At 45.6% G+C, this 15,966-nt stretch overlaps 1 protein-coding gene across 7 annotated transcripts in view; it reads right to left on the bottom strand.

Annotated features, from left to right (window-relative positions):
- dmd (dystrophin) overlaps window positions 1–15,966 on the bottom strand; it is a 1,950,296-nt gene that overhangs the window by 163,053 nt on the left and 1,771,277 nt on the right. The window lies entirely within an intron of this gene.

Here is a 15,966-nt window from a genome sequence, read left to right as displayed (position 1 = left end):
CACATTTTAAGATCTATGCACATGAACCCCCAGGTCCCTCTGTCCCTGCATACTCTTTAGAACTGTACCATTTAGTCTATACTGCCTCACCCTATCCCTTTTACCAAAATGCATCACCTCACATTTCTCTGAATTAAATTCCATTTGCTACTTGTCTGCCCTATCTATGTCTGCTAGCCTATCTATGTCCTGTTGCAGTTGACTGGTTTCATCCTCACTGTCTGCCATACCTCTAAGTTTGGTATCACTGGCAATTTTTGAAATTTTACTCTGTATTTCTATATCCAAGTCCTTTATGTATATGAAAAAGAAACCATGGTTCTAGCACTGACCCTTGGGGAACACCACTCCCATCCTCCAGTCTGAAAACCTATTTACCATGACTCACTGTTTTCTGTCCTTAAGCCAATGTTTTATTCAATTTTGGTAACTAGCCTTTTATGTGGTACTTTGTCAAAGGCTTTCTTAAAATCCATATCAACTACATCCAGTGCTTTCCCTTCAAACTTTTCTGTTACTTCATCAAAAAAATCAATTAGATTAGCCAAGAACGATCTGCCTTTTACAAACCTGTGCTGGCTTTCCCTAATTAACTCAAAACTCTCCTAGTGCCTGTTGATTTTTTTCTCTGATTATTATTTCTAAAACCTTACCCACCACAGATGTTAAACTGACTAGCCTGTAGTTACTAGGAACGTCCTTACACTTCCTTGAAAAACGGTGTGACATTTGCCACTCTCCAATGCTCTGGTACCTCCTCCTTATCTAGGGAAGGTTATGGGAAGCCCTTTCACTGTCTCCACTCCCACTTCCTTTAGCAACCTGAGGTACAAGTCATCTGGATCTGGTGACTTATCCACTCTAAGCACAGACAGCCTCGCTAGTACATCCTGCCTATTAATTTTCACCTCATCTCCACTTCTACAGATATTCTGTCTTACTGGAATTACAGGAGGATGGCTGACAGCTATGGAACTGAACAAGCCAGCATGTTACAGCCTTCAGAACAGGGAATAAGACAATTAGCAGGGGAGAAGGCAATTCTCAGCACAGGTTTGCTTCACATTCAACATAGAATAGTTTGCTACTGACAAGTTAAACAGACATGGGCATATAATAACACTGGTGAGCTGCTCTCACAGCTCAGTTGGTAAAGGTAGTGTGTAAACTAAGCTAAACAGGCCAGGAGGTCCCAGGTTCAGTTTTCAGCTGAGCTAGTTGATCTCACCAAGGAAGCAGAATAGAGGCTTCTATTAGCCTCGCTGCCCGTGAGTAGAGAGGATAAAAAAAAATCAGTCAAGGTTGCAGCTCTTGATCACCATTCAATGACCCTTGCAGGAAAATACATTTGTATTTTTGGATGTCAAATTAAATTAGGGGATGAATTTTATGCTTGTGGCGGGGACCCGACAACGAGCTGGAAATCCGGGGGTGACTCCACCTCAGCTATTTACTGGAGCCTCTGTCTAATTTAATGGGGTCAGAAAACTAATTCGTTGCCACCGGGGCTGCTGTCACTTTAAAGAATGGCCTCTTGCCTCCAGGAGCTGCCAGCCAATCGGAGGGCCAATAGCTCAACAGTCTGTTCTTATTCTTTGTCTCAGCAGTGTCACTGGGAGCGGTGGCCACTGCTAGTACTGCACCTGGAAGAAGATGCTATGGAATGACGCCATCTAGAGGCCTGCTACCCGACCCGAACCTGACGACATGTGTCAGGTTCGGGTCGGGTCAGGCCCATCTTCCGGGGCCGGCTTTCAGGCTTGGGTCGGGTCGGGCTGGGCCAGACACACACGGTAAGTGCTCTGCTGGTAAGTATTAAAAATAAAAAAAAATTACCTAAGCTGGGAGTCTGGGACGAAACTGAGTCTGCGCAGTGAGCGAGTGACGTCACTATTACGTCTCGCACATGCACTGCAGCTTCTTGCAGGTTCGATGTCAGGAAGACAAGTAAACGGAGGGTCGGGTTGAGCCGAGTAGTGACAGGTTCGGGTTAGGTCGGGCTCGGGGCAAAATCGGAGGGATTCGGGCCAGGTCAGGTTCTTTTTCCCAACCTAAAGCAGGCCTCTCACGCCATCCTCCCAAATAGGTAAATGGGGTCTGGGGGCACTGGGGCCAGCCCCTGGCGACGTGGCAGGGGGATTGCCATGGGGTGGTTATTGCTGCCGGAAGGCCCCTATATGGGCCAGTTAGTGCCCGAATAGGAGGCGCCTCCCCACACCCCCTCCGAACCAGCAGGGAGGCTACCAGTGGAGGTATGAAAAGCGTCAGCAGAAAGAGGCCCTTAATTGGCCACAAGTGGCTCAACTGGCCTCTGAACGGGAGGGCAGAACTCACCCTTCTCTGCCGCTGGCAAGATGGCATGGCGCGTGAAGACAATGGGCTTCAACCCCTGCCTTTTCTGGTCATTCTACAGGACCCCTGCATCCCAGGCCATCCCCAGAGGGGTGGTAAAATACAACCCTACAACTTGGTTGTGAGGATGCCCACAGTTGAATAGCTTGTTAATACTCCCTTGTCTAAACTTACATGTGAAGAATTGCCTCTTGCGTGAGATACTGGAGGAACACAATGACCATGGACCATATTGCAGCAAGAGCCACTGCCTTTAGGACAGGTGTTTGTAAAAGAAAAGGTAATAATACTGCAATACAATAATTTGTCTATTATCCTCATTTTCTAGAAGATCTGTTTAAGAATCATAGGACTGATTCCCCAATTCCTGGAGGGAAGAGGCTCTCACAAGGAACACTCGTCACAGAATCATGAGCCCTCAGCCCCTAAATTTAGGAACATAGGAGCAGGAGTGGGCCATTCGGCCCGTTAAGACTACTCCGCCATTCAATTAGATCATGGCTGATTATTTACCTCAACATCACTTTCCTAAGCTATCCCTTGATGTCATTAGTATCCAGATATCTACAAATTTCTGTCTTGAAAATGCTCAATGATTGAGCTTCCACAGTCCTCTGGGGTAGAGAATTCCAAAGATTCACCACCCTCTGAGTGAAGAAACCCTCCTCATCTCAGTCTTAAATGGCCTGCCCCTTATTATGAGACTATGTCCCCTGGTCCTAGACTCACTGGCCAAGGGAAACATCCTATCTACATCCACCCTGTCACGTCCTGTAAGAATTTTGTAAGTTTCAATGAGATCACCTCACATTCTTCAAAACTCTAGAGAATGCAGGTCCAGTTTCCTCAATCTCGCCTCATAAGACAATCCCGCCATCCCAGGGATTAGTCTGGTGAACCTCTGTTGTACTCCCTCTATGGCAAGTATATCCTTCCTTAGATGAGGAGACTAAAACTGTACACAATACTCAAGATGCGGTCTCACCGAGGCTGTACACAATTGCAGTAAGACATCTTTACTCCTGTACTCAAAACCCCTTGCGATGAAGGCCAACATACCATTTGCCTTCCTAATTGCTTGCTGCACCTGCATGCTAGCTTTCAGTGACTCTTGAACAAGAACACCCAGGTCCCTTTGGACATCAATGTTTTCCAATCTCTCACCATTTAAGAAACACTCTGCCTTTTTGTTTTTTCTACCAAAGTGGATAACTTCACTCCTATTCACACTATATTCTATCTGCCATGTTCTTGCCCATTTACTTAACCTGTTCAAGTCCCCTTGAAGCCTACTTGCATCCTCCTCACAACTTACATTCCCACCTAGTTTTGAGTCATCAACAAATTTGGAAATATTACATTTGGTCCCCACAACCAAATCACTTATATAGATTGTGAACTGCTGTGGCTCCAGCACTGATCCTTGTGGTACGCCACGAGTAACAGCCTGCATCCTGATAATGACCCGTTTATTCCTACTCTCTGTTTTCTGTCTGTTAACCAATTCTCAATCCATTGCAGTATATTACCCTCAATCCCATGTGCTCTAACACTGTTTACTAACTTCCTGTGTGTGAACTTATCAAAAGCCTTCTGTAAATCCAAATACACCACATCCATTGGTTCTCGTTTATCTATCCTATAAGTAACATTCTCAAAAAACTCCAACAGGCTTGTCAAACATGATTTCCCCTTCATAAATCTATGTTGACTCAGTCCAATCATGTCATTATTTTCTAACTGTCTAGTTATCACAACCTTTATAATAGATTCTAACATTTTCCCTCCACTTACACCAAACTAATAGGTCTGTAGTTCCCCGTTTTCTCTCTCCCTCCTTTCTTACATTTTGCAACTTTCCAGTTCGCAGGAACCTTTCCAGAATCTATAGTATTTTGAAAGATTACCACCAATGCATTCACTATCTCTAAAGCCACGTCCTTCAACACTCTGGGATATAGCTCATCTGGTCCAGAGCTAGCATGCAACCTTCAATCCAGTTAATTTTTTGAGTACTACCTCTTTATTGATACCAATTTCTTTCAGTTCCTCATCGCTTGGTTCCCTGGTATTTCTGGGAGATTTTCTGTATCTTCCTCCGTGAAGACAGACACAAAGTAATTATTTAGTTTCTCTGCCATTTCTCTATTCTCCATCATAAATTCTCTTGTCTCCGCCTGTAATGGACCCACATTTGTCCTTGCTAATCTTTTCCTTTTCACATATATAAATAAGTTTTTACAGTCCATCTTTATGTTTCTCACCAGCATGCATTCATATTCTCTTTTCCCTTTCTTTATCTGTTTATTGGTCATCCCTTGCTGGATTCTAAATTGCTCCCAATCCTCAGGCCTAACACTTTTTCTGGCAACCTTATAAGCTACTTCCTTTGATCTAAATTTCTGTCCGTTAACTTAATCAGCCCCTGTAATTGCTGATTTAAATATATATGCTGCTTTATTTACTAGAAAAGTTATTCAAATCTCAGCTCCTAAGAAGACAGCAAAATTACTTCAGCCTTTTGTTGATTTTTGTTGCCAACTTCCAATGGATATACAATGGAATTGGTAATCAAAATAGCTCAAAGATATTGGCCAGAATTTTACGTTGGCCTGGAGGCCCTGCCCACCAGCCAAAAAGTCGGAGGTGAGCCCGCCTCTGCCGGTCCTGGGAGTTATGCTATGATTTTACATAGCCTAGGCCCTTAATTGGCCTTGGGTGGGCCTTCCGCCCATCTGAGGCAGGAGATCCCGCCTTCGAGAGCTACCGGCCAATCAGCGGGCCGGCAGCTCACAGTCCCGGTAGCTCCACCAGGAGCAGCAATGGAGGAGGCCCAGGAATCAAGGTAACTGTGTGGGGCCTCGCCAGGGACAATCAGCAAGACCCCGGCAAGACAAGGTGGGGTTGGGTGTGGGGTGGAGGGGGGAGGAATGTGCTGCAGTGAGGGCAGCTTGTGCCGTAGGGGGTCACCCTACATGGGGCACAGCATGCCTGATCAGAAGGGCCCCCTCCAGCCCGCGAGGACGCCGCCAACCTTTACTGGGCGCTCCTGAGGTGGGACGAGGCCCTTAAGTGGCAACTATTGGGCCACTTACAGGCCTTAAATGGCCTGGGGTGGGCAGGCTGTTTCCGACCACCACCACTCTTAAAATTGCAGCAGGGCGGGAAGGCAACGGGAAAGGCATCCCTTGCCCATCCCTTGCCTCCCACTGAATTTTACAACCCTCCCCCCACCACCGCCAGCCCGTTCCTGCGGGGGCATAAAATTCTGGTCATTGACTCCAAAGTTCAATCAGGACAAGAATTCCCAGCTCTGGGAACCAAGAATGAAGAAGGCTGTGCAATAGGAAATGAACACCAGGTTAGCAGCGATACCCAATGCAAATCTCCTGAAATTGTCTGCACTGCAGGAAATCTGGGCACATACATCAAGCTGGGATTTCAACACCACCAGACACACAAAAGAAACTTGGCAGCACTATTTCAAAACACTGTGAAGGTACATGGAATTGAATGCCATCTCACAACAGGCAAGTTTGCTATAAATCACGGTACACATTGTGCAAACACTGTGTAAAATGCACATTCTGCTGACTGCATTTAGCAATTAATTCAATTTTCACAGATAAGATTTTAATTAGTTTAAAAAAAAACCTGTCAGGATATTTTCTTCTCGAATGCCCAGTCAGGCTGACGCAGCTTTAGTGCTGGCCACTGTTGCTAGGCTACAATCAGCCACTAGTAAAGGTAGGTCAGCTGAATTGTTCAGAGCAAGTTCCTGTAGAATATACAGAATTATTCTTGGCACAAGGAAGTTAGAAGGTACAAATAGGTTTGAATTATGCAAACAAAAATATTTTGATAACAATTTCTCCCTTCATCTCCTGAAGATGCTGGATAAACACGAACCACCATGCTGAAACTGTGAAAATGTGAAATTTGTCCTCGTCTGTCATCGCGATGCGACCAGCGTGTTGGGAATGCCCATCAGGTCCTGAGAGGCAAGTGAAGACGACACTGTTCAGCCGGTGGAAACCCTGACACCTGACCCACCATGAGGGGAAAAGATCTAGATCTGGGGGGTTGACGGGTGGGAAAAGTTCGGTAACGGCAGGGGAGGGGGAGGTACGGGGGGAGGCAGCAGTCAGGTTAGTAAAAGTTTTTATTACATACTTTTTACTGTTAGTCTCCAGTATTCACTATAAAGATCATTGATTGATTTGGCTACTGTTCATTTGGAGGATCATTGATTGATTTGGCTACTGTTCATTTGGAGAAATCGGACTGCTAGTTAGGCCACAGCTGTATACAGTTCTGGGCACCACACTATAGGAAGGATGTGATTGCACTGGAGAGGGTGCAGAGGAGATTCACCAGGATGTTGCCTGGGCTGGAGCATTTCAGTTATGAAGAGAGGCTGAAAAGGCTAGGGTTGTTTTCCTTAGAGCAGAGAAGGCTGAGGGGGGCATGATTGAGGTATACAAAATTATGAAGGGCATTGATGGGTTAGATAGGAAGAAACTTTTTCCCTTAGTGGAGGGGTCAATAACCAGGAGGCATAGATTTAAGGTAAGGTGCAGGAGGTTTAGAGGGGATTTGAGGAAAAGAATTTCACCCAGAGGGTGGTTGGAATCTGGAATGCACTGCCTGAAGAGGTGGTAGAGGCAGGAACCCTCACAACATTTAAGAAGTATTTAGATGAATACTTGAAACGCCATAGCATACAAGGCTACGGGTTAAGTGCCGGAAAGTGGGATTAGAATAGTTAGGTGCTTGATGGCTGGCACAGACATGATGGGCCGAAGGGCCTGTTTCTGTGCTGTATAACTCTATGACTCTGCAGCATACACGGCGCATGCTGCAGTCAATCACAATCCAATATCTGAAACAGCCTTGAAATCAGTCTTAGCTCCCAATTTGCTTAGGCGGGGAAATTGTCATCAGGCATTGACATCTGTCTGGTACTTCACTTGTTTTATTCCCTCCTCTCCCCCAGGTGTGGACCCCTTGCTAGGTGCAGTTCTTCTGCTGCTGGTCGCCCTCCAATGCCTTGCTAAAGTGACCATTCTGCATGTGTGAGCAGGTGAGTGTCAGAAGGTCAGTCAATTGTAAGGGGCATCAACGCAGAGCCCAATCTGTCATCCAAGCATCTTACACACTCAAGACACCCAGCATAGATAGCTGGATAGTGATCAGGGACAGGAACCCATTCCAAACTCAGGGCTGCTAATGCCCTTTGTAATACCTCCAGTTGCTTTTTTTTTATTTCCAAAATATACTTTATTCATAAAAATCTGTAAAAATTACATTGCCAAACAGTTTCCAAACAGCACCAAAAAATACAAACATTGCAAGGGAGATCAGTTTCCTTCAATACTGTCATGTGTTTCTTCCCAACCCTTCCGTTTCACAATTGTCATGTCAATTACAGTTTTACATTTACAGCAATTCAGAATATTAACGATACAGTTCGAGGGGTTTCCCATGGATCCAGCCCCTCAGTCCAGCTTGGTGGGGGAACCTTACACTGTGGTCTTTCCCCATTGAGCCTTTGCTGCAGCTGCCCCAAGCTTTAGTGCGTCCCTCAGCACGTAGTCCTGGACCTTGGAATGTGCCAGTCTGCAACATTCGGTGGTGGACAACTCTTTGCGCTGGAAGACCAGCAAGTTTCGGGCAGACCAAAGGGCGTCTTTCACCGATTTGATAGTCCTCCAGCAGCAGTTGATGTTTGTCTCGGTGTGCGTCCCTGGGAGCAGCCCGTAGAGCACAGACTCCTGTGTTACAGAGCTGCTTGGGATGAACCTTGACAAAAACCACTGCATCTCTTTCCACACCTGCTTTGCAAAGGCACATTCCAGGAGGAGGTGGGCGACCGTCTCTTCCCCACCACAGCCAACGCGGGGGCACTGTGCGGAGGGGGCGAGACTTCGGGTGTGCATGAAGGATCTGACGGGGAGGGCCCTTCTCACCACCAGCCAAGCTACGTCTTGGTGCTTGTTTGAAAGTTCTGGTGATGAGGCATTCCGCCAAATGACTTTGACGGTCTGCTCGGGGAACCATCCGACAGGATCCACCGTTTCCTTTTCCCGTAGGGCCTTGAGGACATTCCGTGCAGACCACTGCCTGATGGACCGGTGGTCAAAGGTGTTTTTCCGCAGAAACTGCTCCACGAAGGATAGGTGGTACGGCGCCGCCCAACTGCATGGTGCGTTCCGCGGCAATGTGACCAGGCCCATCCTTCGCAACACCGGGGACAGATAGAACCTCAGCACGTAGTGACACTTGGAGTTTGCGTACTGGGGATCTACACATAGCTTGATGCAGCCGCACACGAAGGTGGTCATCAGCATGAGGGCCACGTTGGGTACATTTTTCCCGCCCATGTCCAGAGATTTGAACATCGTGTCCCTCCGGACCCGGTCCATTTTAGATCCCCAGACGAAGCGGAAAATGGCTCGGGTGACTGCCACGGCACAGGAGTGGGGTATGGGCCAGACCTGCGCCACGTAGAGCAACAACGTGAGCGCCTCGCACCTGATGACCAGGTTCTTACCCACAATGGAGAGAGATCGCTGCCCCCACATGCCCAACTTTTGTTGTACCTTGGCTACTCGCTCCTCCCATGTTTTGGTGCACGCCCCGGCCCTTCCGAACCATATCCCCAACACCTTAAGGTAGTCTGACCTGACGGTGAAGGGGACAAAGGATCGGTTAGCCCAGTTCCCAAAGAACATGGCCTCGCTCTTGCCGTGGTTAACTTTGGCTCCCGAGGCCAGTTCGAACTGGTCGCAGATGCTCATCAGTCTGCGCACGGACAGCGGATCCGAGCAGAAGACGGCGACGTCATCCATGTACAGGGAGGTTTTGACCTGAGTGCCTCCGCTGCCTGGGATTGTCACCCCTCTTATGCTCGCATCCTTCCTAATAGACTCAGCAAAGGGTTCAATACAGCAAACAAACAAGACCGGGGACAGAGGACAGCCCTGTCTGACTCCAGATTTGATCGGGAAACTTTCAGATTCCCACCCGTTGATTGACACTGCGCTACTGATGTTTGTGTAGAGCAGTTGGATCCAATTGCAGATTCCCTCCCCAAACCCCATTTTGGAAAGCACGTCCATCATGTAGGTGTGCGATATCCTGTCAAAAGCCTTCTCCTGGTCCAGGCTGATGAGGCAGGTGTCCACCCTCCTGTCCCGTACGTAGGCGATCGTATCCCTGAGTAGCGCGAGACTATCAGAGATCTTCCTGCCGGGTACAGTACAGGTCTGATCGGGGTGAATCACCAACTCCAGAGCAGACTTGACTCGACTGGCTATGACTTTGGACAGAATCTTGTAATCAACATTAAGCAGTGAGATGGGCCGCCAATTTCTGATTTCTGCCCTCTCCCCCTTCTGCTTGTAAATGAGGGCGATGTTGCTGCATCAATTGATGGTAGGTCATTCGGTACAGATTGGGAATAAAACCCAGGACATTCTTGTCTGTATGAATTAGTGCCCACACCTTAAGGTGCATTCACCCAGTAAGCTGATGGGAGTTATTGTTTTCATGTTTCTGTTCCAATGAGGCATACCCCGACCTTGGTGTTGCACTTCAGCATATTTAGCAAATAGTTCTAAAAATACACAATTATAAATTGAATCTAAAAATATGATTTGTTTTGAATTGAATTTTCATGATTATTTAGGTGTTAATTTGGTTTATTAATTTAAACAAGAAAATCTTGTGAGCACCAATACATTTTGAGTGTGGTCCATTTCTTTCCCATTATTAAACATTTCTCAATTTTGTAATTCGTCACTGACAAAAATTCATTGAAAATTATTTTTTGCGGACAGAACAATTCAAATCTGGCTTTCACCCAGAGCAGCCAGCCCACTTCTATTCACAAATCAGTGAAATGTTATCCTCAAACTGACTCTTTCGATAAAGGTTTAAAGTTATTAACATTTAAATTTATTAATGTTTAATAAAAATTCATTCAATCTCTCAAGTAATCATTGTCGTGTCTCTTTGCCTTTTCTGTGATTAGAATGTAAAATCATTCTTTCAAGGCTGTGGAAATGAAGTCCCAAAGCAGATTTCTGCCCATAATGTCCAACATTGTTCTACATAGACTTTATGAATTGTCTGACATCTTTCCCTATTGGATTTCTGAAAACACTGAAACCTCACTTTACTAATGCTATTATTTCAGAATACTAGTTGAACTCCAAAATTGAAAATAATGGTAGGGGAAGCGGTGTGCGGTGGTGGTGGAGAAGGCATGCGATTCAAAGTGAAGTCATGTGAAGAAGAGGGGCAGCAAGATACTTCAAAATTTTTTTCCCCACAAAGAGTATAGAAATTTGGAACTCTCTCCTCCAGATGGTTGTGGGTGATAAGACAATTGGAGCTACCCAGACTGAGATCGATCGATTTTTGTTAGACAAAGGTATTAAGGGTTATGGAACAAAGGCAGAAAAATGGAGTTGAGGTGCTGATTCTCCATGGCCTTACTGAATAGTGGAACTGGAAAGAGGAGCTAAGTAACTACTCCCGCTTCTAATGTTACTATGCTACGAGATTACTAACTTTGTAACAGAAACGGAACATCAATGTTAGTTACACGTTTACCCACACTTACAATGCTCTCAGCTACCAGGGTATCATGCATGATTTTAATAAACTAAATTTGGTCACATATTCCTGGCTGTATTCTTTCCCCCACTTGCCTTTGCGTTGTCAGGTAGGACAAAAATAGTTGGATGAGAGGGCAAAAGCATTTGGAGAAGCAGGAAATATTTTATAACATGGGATGTGGGTGTGGAGCTACATGTTCAAAACCTGGGCCATGTCTGGAGCAATTCAGAGTTCACGAGTTCACAAGGGTCAATTTTAGTAACAGTTGTTAGATTTGGCCAAATCAGCATATTAATCTGCTGTACACTTACAATAAAAAAGATAACGTGGTCTTTTACATTCTAACGAGAGTCACAGGAGTATTGCAAAGTGTGCCACTGTCGTGAATTTACTTTTTTTATTCATTTGTGGGATGTGGGCGTCGCTGGCTAGGCCAGCATTTATTGCCCGTCGCTAATTGCCCTTGAGAAGGTGGTGGTGAGCTGCCTTCTTGAACTGCTGCAGTTCTTGGGGTGTAGGTGCACCAATAGTGCCGTTAGGAAGGGAGTTCCAGGATTTTGACCCAGCGACAGTGAAGGAACGGCGATATAGTTCCAATTCAGGATGGTGTGTGAATTACACATGGGAATTCCCTGTGAACTGGTGCAAAAGGGAGCACATATCAGGGCTAGTTGTGACATTTTGGCTTGCCTGAATCTGTAGATTATTAGCATCATGAAATTTTGAACTTACATACATTGTAGTGGAACACACATGCACGACATGTGCAAAGAGGTTTGTTTTATTTCAAAATGAACAGAAAAAATGATGACCAGGTTGTGTGGGGTGGGCATAACAGTTGGAATGGTAGATGAAGCTGGGGTGCATACCTTCTACCAGATAAATAGGTCTGTGTGTGATGATGTTGCCACCATAGTACATTTACTAGCTCCCATTAAGACTGGCAGCAGCTAGCAAGATCTCATGAAAAAATGAGTTGTCCTTGCCTTTACTTAGAACCAAAATAGTCACACCAGGATAAGCAAAATAAAAGTCCTGTTCATTTTGAGATCTAATGCTATAATTGACTGAACCTGTCCTGCTTCTGCTACTGGCTTGGATCACAGCACTTCCCTATTTTTGTTTACACAGCTACAACACTTGCATCTACCCGAGAATGTGGAAAATTGCCCAGATATGTCCTGTCCACAAAAGCAGGACAAATCCAATCCAGCTAATTACTGCCCCATAAGTCTACTCTGAATCATCAGCAAAGTGATGGAAGGTATCGTCAACAGTGCTATCAAGCGGCACCTACACAGCAATAACATGCTCACTGATGCTCTGTTTGGTTTCTGTCAGGGCCACTCGGCTCCAGACCTCAGTACAGCTTTGGTCAAAACATGGGTAAAAGAGCTGAATTCAAGAGGTGAGGTGAGAGTGACTGTCTTTGACATTAAGGCAGCATTTGACCGAGTGTGGCATCAAGGAGCCCTTGTAAAATTGAAGTCAATGGGAATCTGGAGGAAAATTCTCCATTGCTTGGAGTCATACCTCGTACAAAGGAAGATGGTTGTGGTTTTTGGAGGCCAATCATCTCAGCCCCAGGACATCACTGCAGGAATTCCTCAGGGTAGTGTCCTAGGTCCAACCATCTTCAAGTGCTTCATCAATGACCTTCCCTCTATCATAAGGTCAGAAGTCGGGATGTTCACAGATGATTGCAGTGTTCAGTATCATTCGGAACTCCTCAGATACTGATGCAGTCCGTGTCCACATGCAGCAAGGACTGAACAACATTCAGGTTTGGGCTGATAGTGACAATTAATATTCGCGCCACACAATTACCAGGCAATGACCATCTTCAACAAGACAGAATCTAGCCATCGCCCCTTCACATTCACCAATATTACCATCACTGATTCCCCACCATCAACATCTTGGGGGCTTACCATGGACCAGAAACCTAACTCAACCAGACATATAAATACTGTGGCTACAAGAGCAGGTCAGAGACTGGGAATTCAGCAGCGAGTAACTCACCTCCTGGTTCCTCAAATCCTATCCACCATTTACAAGACACAAGTCAGGAGTGTGATGGAATAATCTCCACTTGCCTGCATGAATGTGGCTCCAACAACACTCAGGAAGCTCAACACCATTCAGGACAAAGCAGCCCGCTTGATCAGCACCCCATTCATCACCTTAAACATTCACTCCCTCTACTACTGCGCACAGTGGCAGCAGTGTGTACTACATAGAAGCTGCACTACAACAACTCACTAAACCTCCTTCAACAGCACCTTCCAAACTTGCGACCTCTACCACCACAAAGACAGCAGATGCATGGGAACACCACCGCCTGCAAGCTCCCCTCCAAACCACACGCCATCCTGACTTGGAACTATATTGCCATTCCTTCACTGTCTCTGGGTCAAAAACATGGAACTTCCTCCCTAATAGCACGGTGGGTGTATCTACAACACATGGCTACAGCGGTTCAAGAAGGCAGCTCACCCCCACCTTCTCAAAGGCAGTTAGGATGGTCAACAAATGCTGACCTTGCCAGCGACGCTCACATCCCATGACAGAATAAAAAAAAATACTGTGCAATAGTACACAGGCACATCCAACCCTGCACATCTGCACACGTGCAAAGAAGTTTCTTTTGACTTTTAAAAAGAATCATTTAAATTTACTTGGGCGCACTGTAGAAGGTGCTGGAAAGATTCACAAGGATTTTTACCAGAAAACAGAAGGCTGTGGCATGATCGAAAAGTGGGCTTTCAAATTACAAAGTCATTTGATAAGGTGGATGTAGAGATGATGTTTCCACATGTGGGGGAGACCTAAACTAGGAGCCATAAATGTACGATGGTCACTAATAAATCCAATAGACAATTCAGGAGAAATTTCTTTACCCAAGAGTGGAAAGAATGTGGAACTCATTATCGTAAGAAGTAGTTGAGACGAATAGCACATATGTGTGTGAGGGAAAGCTAGATAAACACTTGAGGGAGAAAGAAATAGATGGTTATGTTGATAGGGTTAAATGAAGAGGAGTAGGAGGAACATAAACACTGGCATAAATCAGTCGGACTGAATGGCCTGTGTCTGTGCTATAGATCCGATGTAATTTCAGAATACAGAAAAATTATGGTCAGGTTGTGTGGGCTGGTCATGACAGAGGAAACAGTGGATAATATTTGAGTGCACATCCCAGCCAGTTTATACCTACATATATGTATATTACACTACCATGGAATCTATACCTGTGTCTAAGACCTACCAAGTCTAGACATACAGCATGCTGGGATGAAAGGCTTTGTCTATTGACTTTAAGGCTTGTATGTGAAATGAGTTTGCTGAACCCAGCTCCCAGTTTAAGATTGGGCCTTAAGCACAAAATTGCCCCAAATATAACTCTGAGACATTGGGCTGAATTTTTGGGCCCTGCTGCGATGGGAACAGAGGCGGATGGGGCCCGAAAATACTGGAGCCCGAAAATACTGGCGCCAGTTGGCCTGCTGGTTTCCTGACCCCGTTTCGGGCGTCGGCCATATTTGCCGAGGTGGGTTTGGGCCCAGCAGGGCTACCTGCCCCTCCAAGGTGGGTAGCCAATGAGGCTTGTTAAGAGTCGTGTTAAGCACACTGAAAGGGATTTTCCAGTTGGCCTCCTGTTTCCCGACCTAACGGGGCAGTTAAACTGCCTGAAGGAGGGCACCCAGCAGCAGGCTGGAGGTCGGCACTCCAGGAAGGCCTAGAGCCCTCCCTGCCTGGGTTCAGGTGTAGCCCAAGGCTGACCTATGGAGGGATTCCCTCTTCCCCACCCACCCCCAACCCCCACCCCTGGCCTGGCTGCTGTTTCTGTTTTTTATTTAATCTTTTAAAAAAGAACGACTGCTTCCCCCAACCTCCCGGGGGCAGGTTCAGGGCCCTGAAACAATTCCAATTCGTGTTTCCTGCCCCAACACGAAAAATCAACTCATAATTCTTAAACTAAAAGCTCTTTTTCTTCAAATCTAAAATGATGAATCTTACCATATAACACGCATTGCCATGTATTTATAGCAATCTTAAAATTGATTGTAATCTTGTTTACAGTTTAACTGTTAGAATTTTGCCAGAATGCAGCACAGGACAAGGCACCCACAAGGCAAGTTCCTGAAAGAAGCAGAGGAGATTCAAAGCAAAGGTAGTAACCAGTGTGAAGCTGGGTACAGAAACTAACCAGAAGAGAAGGGGGAGGGGAGAAAGAAGCCATGTGTAAGGGAGCTGAGGAAGAATTGAAAATTGAAGCAGGAAATAATGACTTTAATTTTCTTGGTATCGGAAATAAATGTCAACAAACAATTCAATGTGATGTCATAGCTGAATGCTTCTTTGTCAGGCATATGCTGATTTTGAAACCATCTCGATATTATCTAAAGAGATAGCGGTCCCGAAACTCCAGATGCTGAGTTATGCTGCATTTGTACCAATCCGTCAGGAGTTGTGCCTGCTGATACTCTACAGAACAGAATCCACCAGAATGTCATAGGTCAGTTTATTTGAATATACACTGGAGATTTCCCAACACATACCCTATTTGAAATGGTGTAATGTATTAGTGTGCTAATGTGATGGGTTAGCTTTAAAAAGCTAAGAATGCAGCAGCAGGCTGGGAAACAGCTGGTAAATAGGATTGTTTGACTCGCTAAATTGACTGTCATGTAGCTGCACTGGATGGCTCACATGTGATTTTATTCCACATTTCAAAATTGAGAATCTGGCACAAACGGCCAAAGAATGAATAATGGCATTGCACTGAAGGACAAAAAAACCTCTAAACTTTCCTTGCGGAGACTGAGGAGAGATTAATAGCAAGAGACTGCTGGATCTCTATAGGATGAAGCCTCAAAAAACATCTGATATCATGTGAAGGGGGTGGCGTTGGCAGTGAATGCTAACTATTTCAACCCCAGAACTACAGACCAATCTTCTTAATTCCAAGAGGGTAATGCTTGATGG

This window comes from Heterodontus francisci, chromosome 10 (genome assembly GCF_036365525.1).
Source record: "Heterodontus francisci isolate sHetFra1 chromosome 10, sHetFra1.hap1, whole genome shotgun sequence".
NCBI classification, from domain to species: Eukaryota; Metazoa; Chordata; class Chondrichthyes; order Heterodontiformes; family Heterodontidae; genus Heterodontus; species Heterodontus francisci.
The sequence above is the reverse complement of the archived record's forward strand: the minus strand, read 5'-3'. Positions and strand labels throughout refer to the sequence as shown.